Raw genomic sequence first — 9776 nt, 5'->3', positions numbered from 1 at the left:
CACCGAGGAAGCAATGTTTAGCACAACAGAGGTCCCCGGTCGTCCCTGGTGCTCCTTCCCTGGTAGGGAGATGTCCTCCCTACCTCCCAAGGTCTCTCCGTGTCTTCTTCAGACAGTGAGCAGACGTGCCAGGCGGGGTACAGACAATGGCAGAGAGTGAGAAAAACGTCCTAAATGGTGGCTCTCCTGAGAAGGGAACACAAAAATCTATGAAACGGAAAGCAGTTCCTGGGCCTTCCAGCTGTGGTCCCCGAGGCAGGTGCTGATGACACGGTCGGCCACACTGCTGAACGGGGTAATGGTGGCATGGACAGTTGCTGCCAGGTGCTCCTTGACCTTCTTGTTCTACTGGGACCAGCGGGGGTTCCGGTGGTCACAGGGCACCACCTTCTTGCACACCTACTAGACAGGAGGAGAACTTTGCGGGGGCATGGCCCACCCCAGTTCAGAATCCACAGTATCCTGCAGTCCCCAGGCAGGTGACGGTGGTCTGAGCTGGAGCCCAGGAAGCTCAGCATGTGGCCGGAGGCTGGCAGGAGTCCCTGGGTTGGGTTCTCTACCCACTGAGGGTATTTAAATACATGATGTCCCAGGCCTACCACTGCTGACGAAGGGTCTGTACCACTGCAGCCAGGTTATTCTCACCAGCCCCACACACAGAAGCTGTGCCGGGCATGCACATCTCAAGGTGGCATCTTAACCCATCCTAATGAGTCCTCAGGTCCATTTCCCCATTCAGATTCACACTCCCTTTGGAAGCTACAACTAGGGGCTCCACTTGGGCCTCTGCTACAGTGTCTAGTCCACATCAGGTGCTAAATAAGTGCTGAAGCTGGTGAAGCCTCCTGGGAGGGTGGGTGGAACGGACCCATGGACCTGCCTGCACCTCAGTGAGCATCCTCCATCCCCAAATGGACCAGGGCCTGGCCTTGCTTCCCATACGTCCCAACTCATTTGATCTTCACAGTCACTCCGTGCACCTGGTGCTGTCGGTGCCCCATCTGTACTGTTGACGTGTGGAGAGGAACGTCACAGGCATTATAAAACTAGGTCAGTTCACGTGGTTAGTAAGATGCGTAACTGATACCAGACCCAGATCACTGCACTCTGGTCACGAATGGCTGGTCTGGGACATCAGGCACAAGAAGGAAGCCTGTCTAGGCCCCACTCTGCAGAGCCGAGCCACTCACCGTGTCCATCAGCATCACCTGCTCTGCCAACAGCTTGGGAGAGAATGCCATGATGTCACGCATGTCCACACTGGGCTGGTTCATCGTATCACAGGACAGGGGTAGAAGGGCTCTGGAGATCGCTCAAGTTCCAGCTCCATCACTGGAGGTGACCACTTCCCTGCCCCTGGTGTGGGCTCAGAAGATGGTCATGGATCCAGTCCTACAGGTGACTCTGGGTGCAGAGCAGGCAAGGCTGGCTCTAGAGCCTGTGTGGGAAGTGCCCGTTCTTCCGGGCATGAAGCAGGTGCAGGAAAAAAAATAAAAATAAAAAAAAGCTTCACCAGTATCACCATTTAATGAGGTCAATGGCTCATTTAACGTAACAGGCATTATGACCTTGGACAGTTCCTATTTAACAAGACTACTGAAAACGTTTCATCCAATATACACACAGCAAAAGACAATTAGCTCAATTTAAAAAATGGTCAGAGGAAGAGTCGGCCAGTTCGCTCTGTTGGTTAGAGTGTGGTGTTCTCATACCAAGATCAAGGCTTAGGATCCCCACACAGGCCAGCCGCCGTAACAAACCAACCACAAACCTGCTCAGATAATTCAAATAAGCATTTCTCTAAGTGAGATATAGGAAAGCCCAATAAGCACCGAAAGAGATATTCATCGTCACCCATAAGGGAATATCTATCAATACCGCAGTGACATAATGTGTCGTAGCCGTTAGAAGGGCTGTAAATCAAAAAGACAGTCAAGACAAAGTGTTCACAAGGCTATGGAGATATCACAACCCTCATATATTGACGGAGAGACTGGAAAATGCTACAGACTGCCAGGAAATCAGGTCGGTAGTTTTTCAAAATGTGAAATGTAAACTTACTACGTGGCCCAGCAATCCTACCGCTGGGTACATACGAACGAAAACTGAAAATCTGTCCACACAAAAGTTTGTACATGAAACCTCAGATCAGCCCCACTTACACTAGTCAAACAGTCAAAACCACACAGAACGCCAAGGAAGAATACTGAAAGCTGCATGAGAGGAAAACACACACACACACACACACACACACAGACTCTCTCACACAAACTGACATGCACACACAGACACACACATACAGACACACACACACACACACACACACACACACACTCTCACTCACTCACTCACTCACTCAGTCACTCACTCACAAGAAAGTCCTAATACAGATTTCAGTAAATTCTTCAACAGAAAACGCCCAGTCCAGGAGACAAAGAGATCTTCTAGTCAAATAAAAAATTCAACAACAACAACAACAACAAGACAAGAGCACTGTACCGGACAAGAGCATCCTTCAAACAGGGAGAGAGACAATCCTCTCCCAGACAGACGAAGGCCGAGAGGATCCCCCACAGCAGACCGCTCTCCCAAAGCACTGCACAGGGCTCTTCCAACTCAAAGATGACGCTGACGTGCCCCAGCACCACGTCCGCAGGGACGAAAGTCAGCAGTCATGGAAGTAGAAATACAAAGAACACACTCAACCTACAAGGATGACGACAAAACCGCTCCCCGCCCTCCCCCAGTGTCCTCGTCCCCGCCGCCCTCGCACTCGCAGCGGCGGCGATGGCTCACCAGGCCCGGGACCCCAAGACACGGCCCGTGACCAGGAGGCCACAGCCCAGCTGCACCTGCTACTCCGGTCTGGCCCCCGCACCGCCCCCGACCGGCTGCTCCCGCAGCAGCCCTGGGACAAGGCGATCCTGCGTGCTGGGGACGGACGGACGGAAGGACGGACGGACGGCGGGGCAGCGCTGGGCTCCACCGGAGGGGAGGAGGGCGTCCCAGCCTCCTGTCTCTGCCAGCGCCGGGCACCCCGCCCGCCGTCTGCATCCCTCCCCGCTGGCCTCCGCCGCCCCTCCTGAACTCAGGACCCGGGGAACCCTCCTAATGCACCCCGTGCCGCCTCCGTCTCAGCCCGACCACGCTACTCCCCTGACTCGCTCGGGAGCTACAGCCCCCTCACCCGGGTCCTACCGGCTCCACCATGCCGCTCCCCTCGCAGGTCTCTCCCTGGTGTGGCAGTTCCTCCAGGAGGGTGGAGGTTTGGCCGCTAAGTTTCTGTTCCCTGCCAAGTGCTGTGGGAAGGGCTTTCTTCCCTCGTGTCCCGCAACTTTCCCGCGTTCTGTCTCTGACCTTCTGTCCACCCGTTATTTCAGCTGTCGTCAACGGTCAGAGGTACCTTTGGAAAGCTGACTTGAGTGCTGTCTCTAAAGGATACAACCTGAGGTCTGCTGTCTTCAAACCAAAAGAGATTCCTCACCTGAACCCAACTCTGCTGGGACTTTGATCTCCACCTTCCATGCTCCAGATCTCTGAGGAATAAATTGATGTTGGATATAAGCTACCCACACTATGGTACTTTGTTACAGCAGCCTGAACTGACTCAGACAGAAGTGACATCCCATCACTTGTGCTGTGTTCTCCTGGTCAGAAGGAAGTGGCTGACCACTTAGTGCTGGGAGCCATTCATTGTGCAGGCTGCCACCACATAGGCCGAGGTAAAGCCCATGGGACTGATTCTAAATATCATAGGAAGGCAGTGAAAAGTTTACTATTAGGAGATGACAATACCTGAAATTAATTTCAGTGTGTTATCACTGCAGGGGGGAAAAAAAAAACCCCAAAAAACCTGGTCACAACAAAGGACTTTCCCAAGATTATACTGCTGGAACTCAGGCCTCTTTGAATTGTATCTCCTGCTATATTTCACTCTTTTTTGTAATTCAAATATCTCCACGTATGTGCAGTATGTACATTTGACACTGTATTCATTCCCTTTTGTGTTGCTCTAACAGAATACCTGGATCTGGGTAATTTATAAAGAAAATGAAATTTATTTGCTTACAGTTTCTGAGGCTGGGAAGTCCAAAGTCCATCTGGAGGTGGTGACAGCAACCCAGGGGTCTCGCATTGCAAGATGGTGGAAGCAGAGAGAGGAGAGAGCAAGACAGATTTTTCTCTTCTTTTAAAGCTCTCAGAACCACACCCCTGACCACCATCTTTAATCCATTCAGCACAGTCCCACAATCCGATCCCCTCCAAGGCTCTGCCTTCCAATTACCATAACAGGATTTCCCACCCTCTTAACAATCGCAGTGGGGACTAAGTTTCTAATACATAAAATGCGGGGGATGCAAGCTTCAATGACTTTTGGGGGGACATAATTCAATCCACTACAGACACCAACCCATGAGTTTCCATAAGATTTATCTCATAGACACCTCATGAATTTCGTAGGAAATAAAGGCTTGCACAATCCCCACTGGGCATGTTGGGAAACTGGGCAGGTCTTGAAAGACACGATATCCTGTCTTGGATCACAGAAATGGTGAGAAAAAGCAGATTCTGACCAACCCCTGCCTTGAAACCTGGGGCCCTTGCTGCACACCCAAGGGGCTGAGGGAGTGCTGTGTTTGCACACTTGTGTGCAGTTAAGGAGTTGACATGGGGGAAGAGGGTGAGCAGTCGTCAGCCCAGAGAGACCACTGGGTAGATCATACTGAAGGAAGGACCCCATGTCATGGAATCTTATAAGAAGTGACCTCACTTCCTTAGTGATGGACCGCAAGAGAACTTAGAACTCTGGTAACCGTGCAGCTCACTTGGCAAGCAACTGCCAAGAGAGAAAGATGGATTCAGGTCGCATCCCGAGTTTTCGACGATCTCACTTCAGGAATTCCTGGAGAGAGAGCCTGTGGAGACGATGGAGACGTTGGTTCCGTCCTCTCCTCCGATGCCTGTGGCCGTTTGGCAGGGGGCACCCCCAGGTAACACAGGGTAGCCCAATCCAGGACAGTCCACACCTGTGATCCCATCTGGGCAGTTTTCCACCAAATTCCAATCACCGTGTGTGTGTGTGTGTGTGTGTGTGTGTGGGTGTGTGCCTGTGTGTGTGTGCCTGTGTGTGTGTGTGTGTGTGTGCAAGAGAGAGTGAGAGTGAGAGAGAGTGAGAGTGAGAGAGAGTGAGAGAGAGTGAGAATGAGAGAGAGAGAGAGAGAGAGAGAGAGAGAATAAAGAGGAGGAGAAGGGCCCCTCCTGAACAGGAGATGGTCGCGTTAGGGGATGAAACCCTGGAAGGTCTGTCCACGTCTCACGTTGTGGCTGGAAGGATGGGAAAGTAACTGTTAGGGACCAAGTCTGTATCCTCAGAAGTAAATTCTTCACCTCCAGCTGTTATCTGGTTTCCTCCCTGGCTAGAGGTCTATGCAGATGCTTCTCTGTGCCCGATCAGGGGGGCAGAATTTCTAGTCGGGGTATCTCCCACGGACACAGGCAGGAGGCTGCTGACTCTTACTGGCCCAAATGCCGGCCACTCTCATTACAGAGCTCCACGCAGGAGGTCACCGAGGAGGTGTCCGATGGGTCCGAATACCCCATCTCCCTGGACAAGGGGCAGGCGCACCATGTCACCCACCAAGGCCAGCGCTGGTCTAAGGTGAGAGCAGGCACAGGGAGGTCTCCACAGAAAGGAACGCAAAATGACCAGAGTGGGCCCAGGACCCCGACCCAAATATGGGGACTCCCCTGGAAACTATACTCAAGCGTTCCCACTGGAGTGACCCACAGTCCCACTCCCACAGGAATCTGGCCTCTAGTACTACCCACTGGCAACTCGCTTAAGGTGCAAAGTCCCTGTTCTCTCACTTGCAGGACTATAAGAGTAGGCACTTCTGTGTGGTTTCACTCTACACTAGGCCGTGAGTATCTCTGCTCGTTGCCACTCTTCTTACTGTTTTAGCTCCCCACCCCAGGTGTCCTGTGCAGCAGTCAGCCCCACTGCCTCCCAGGTCTCCTCCAAGACTTACAAACCATCCCCCTTATGGGGCAGGGTGTGTTCACACACACACAAAAGAGAAGTCACACAAAAAAGGGGGTCCGGCTGTTCTACACGTTTGTCTGCAATGGGTCATCTCGCAGAGCACATCGCTGGAGCCCCACCAGGCCGGGAGCTGTGCCCTCCCATGTCTTCATGTTTTCCTGTAACAGAGGCCATTTTCCCTGGCAGTTCAGTCTCTCGGTGCCGGTGGAACGTGACACGGTTCAGTTGTAATTTCCACTTCAGCCGCGCTGCAGGGAACATCTTATGTGTGCCCGACAGACTGTGTGAGCTGGCTAGGGATGCCGTAACACAGCGCCACACACTAGAGGCCTCTGACAACAAAAATATATGTTCCCACAGTTCTGGAGGCTAGAAATTTGATGTCAAGCTGTTGGCTGGGGTGGTTTCCCCCTGAGGTCTCTCTCCTGGGCTTGGAGACGGCCACGTTCTATACCTCTGTTCACATGCTCTTCTCTACTGCTTCTCTGTGTCCTTACCACGTCTTCCTGTGACGGCCCGTGTCATGTCAAATCAAAGCGAACACTAACGAATTTACTCAAACTTAATTGCCTTTCCAAAGACCTGTGTCCTACCGCAGTCATCACCTTATGCACTGGGTATTACAACATCAATCGTGAGTTTTAAGAAGGGAATACAGTTCAGCCCAGAACATATACTAATCCCCTCCTAAAACAGCCTCCGGGGAAAGGGATTCCTGGGTGAAAAGCTGTGCACGTGTCAAATGTTGATAGCTAAAGCCAGATGACTTTCCAAAGTGATGTAGCAGGTGCATGGTCAGCAGCAGTCTCAGAACGGAGCTGCTTCCCTGCCTCAGCCTTTCCTGGGTGTTAACATTCTTTTCGATATTTTACCCGTCTGGAGACCTTGTGGCAAATAAGATGACCATTTGTTTTCCTTCATTTTCAACCTCGCAACGGATACGTCTCAGTCACAGTCAGCCACTTACCGCACACTTGGTCTTTCTTTTTCCTCAATCGTCTGCTCAGATCTTGGCACTGCAATGGGCTTCCTCCTGCCCCAGAAGCTGCCAGCGCTCCCACTGTGTGGCATCTGGGATCAGCGTGGCTCTCTCTGATCTAAATGAAAGGAGCACAATTGTGTTGTTTAAGTTGTGAGGGTTCTCTTCAGGTGTCTTTCTCTGCACACAGTCTCCAAAATGGGGAGGAAATGAGGTTCCCACCGCCCCCTTCCTTCCCATGCCAGCAGCAGACCAAGCCCCTGGGAGCTCAGTGGGAACCTGCAGCCACAGCTGAGGACAGTTCTCAGCGCCGACCTGTGTGCTGTCGAGCAGCCACTGACATCCAAATGCCTGTGTTTCCTGTGGCTACAGTGGGAGTCATTTTTGAGAACTCACCGGGACAGTGATCTCTAATACAGGCTACTAATACAGGCACTTAGTTGCTCCACAGCTAACAAACCACACTGAAGATACTGCCAAGGTACTACTTTCTTAGTTCTTTTCTGTCCAGCGCCCCCACGTCAACTTTTGCTTTGAGAGCCTATAATCTTTTTCACGACGGTCACTCATGTCTCCCACATGAGCAGATCCCTAAAGGGTTGGGGCTTCCTGGTCTGAGCTCCAGGCCCCAGTTCTCTGGCGATTCACGGTGATGACACTGAAAGCGTGTCCCTCCTTGTTCCTTCCAGGGTAAAAAGGGTCGTACCCTGGACCTGCAAGAGATCCGCATGATGCGGACCCTCCAGCCAGGCACAAGGGCGAAGCTGCTGGAGTCCCTGCTGCCAGCTCTCCAGGGCAGAACGGTCCCCCACTTCTCCACCTTCCTTTGCTCCTACTGGGACTTCGCCACCATCCCACAGTTCCTGGACCAGCTCTTCAGTAGGTGAGTGCCCGCCCCCTCCAAGGCACCGTGGTGACTCTGCCACCTAGAAGCTGTGTCTCGGGAATGCCACTACAGCACTCTGAGCCTGTTTGCTCCTCTGAGGAGTGGGGTGGTAAGAGGATGAACCCCATCGAGTCTTTATAGGGGCCAAATTTCATAAGACATGGCAAGGAGATGCCTAGTGCCTGGCTCAGCTGGATGCACTGTGCTTGTTCATATTTATTATTTTTCTTTCCTGTTTGGCTGAAAAAGCTCTCTGCCTCATGCCCCCCAACCCCTCCCCCACCCCATGGCCGGTGTCTCTCTGAGTTTGCAAAAGCCCAGAGAAGTCATATCTGATTTAGCACTTTTATTTGAGATTTCTTCTAACTTGTCTTTGTCCCTGATATAGAACGAACAGGCTCCATGGGCACCAGAGGAAGGGACCCCAGGTCCACTCAGATATCTGGGAATGCTCTGCTTGGGGCTTACTTATTCAACACATTTAGAAGCCCTTCCTTTGTAAAGTCACTTTTCTAGACGCTTGGCATAATTCAGTGACCAAAGCAGACCACAGACACTGGGTCTCAATTCTAGTCATGGAGTGAGATACTCACGGTAGACACCGTGAGCACGTCACGTCCACAGCATGTCAGTGGTGACGCCCTCGTGGCCTCCTCAAGGTGGAGGTGCATTCTCCCGCGTCCTACCCACAATGACAGGCCCAGCACCCAACTAGAAAGTATGTGGACTTTTGATCCAGAGAGAGAGCTCACTGTACCCCAGAGTGCGGGGGCACATACGGACCGTGGCTGGGGAGGGACTGACAAAGCTGTGAATCTGAGACAACTTGTAATTCCCACGAGGGCGCTGAGGTCTGGGGGCTTTCCCTGCAAGTGAAAAGGAGTCCAACGGAGCTGTGGATGGGGTCACAGTCTCCCTGCAAAACAGGGGGAGTCTGGGGCTCACCGCCAGCTCTCGAGAGACACGTCCCCAGGACAGTGGCATCCTAGCTCTGCCCGTCCTCCATCCCACCTCTGTCCCTCCTGACCCAGACAACAGCGGCTCAGGCCTGAAGTTATGAGCAACCTGCCCACAGACCTGCCTGGGGCCTTGGTCCTTAGTTCACAGGTGCACATAGGTGGGTGTCCCGTCCCTTCGGAAAACCCATGTGAGTGTAAGGGTGAGGCTCACGAGGGTCTGTACTTGTCCTGTCTAATGGCCAGGTCTGCCACTGTCAGGACCGCCACACAGGGCTTGGGTGGGGGGGGGGCTGTGTCCTCTAGACAGGCAGTGGCAGGCCCAGGGGCCCAGAACCACGCAAGCGTGCCCTGGGAGCACAGCGTGGAAGCAAAGGCCAGCCTCTGACTTTGCTGCCCACTCTCACACTTCCAGCACCATCTGTCACACTGTGGTCACTATGCCGGAGCGTTTCTGCACAGATTTCCATCAGCCCCTGCACTTTCCATCGTTGAAAGTGAAGATCGACCACGTGCAGGTCAGCTTGCCTGGATTGGACACGGGTGCCAGTGTGTACGTTCTGCTGACCAACCTGAGGCACCCAGAGCTCTTTGAGGCAGAAACAGATGGTGAGGGGACCGCAGTCTGGAAGAATTACCAGGGGTGGTGCTTTGGGGCTAGAACTCCCTTTAATGCAGTCAGATCCTTTCCGTGTTTGGAAAGGCCAGTGGGAAATGACTGATGCTGGTGAACCTTTTCTATTTTCCCCCCTGCTCCTGTTTCATGTCCAGAACCACAGGCACTTCCCAGGCAAGCTCTAGAGCCAGTGCCAGCACCTCCGGTAGAGCTGGGGCCCGCCCTGCACTCAGAGTCACCTGTGCAACTGGGTCCACCGCCAGCTTCCGTGCCAGCAGCAGTGCCAGGAGAAGAGC

Source organism: Cynocephalus volans, chromosome 13, assembly GCF_027409185.1.
Source record: "Cynocephalus volans isolate mCynVol1 chromosome 13, mCynVol1.pri, whole genome shotgun sequence".
NCBI classification, from domain to species: Eukaryota; Metazoa; Chordata; class Mammalia; order Dermoptera; family Cynocephalidae; genus Cynocephalus; species Cynocephalus volans.
The sequence above is the reverse complement of the archived record's forward strand: the minus strand, read 5'-3'. Positions refer to the sequence as shown.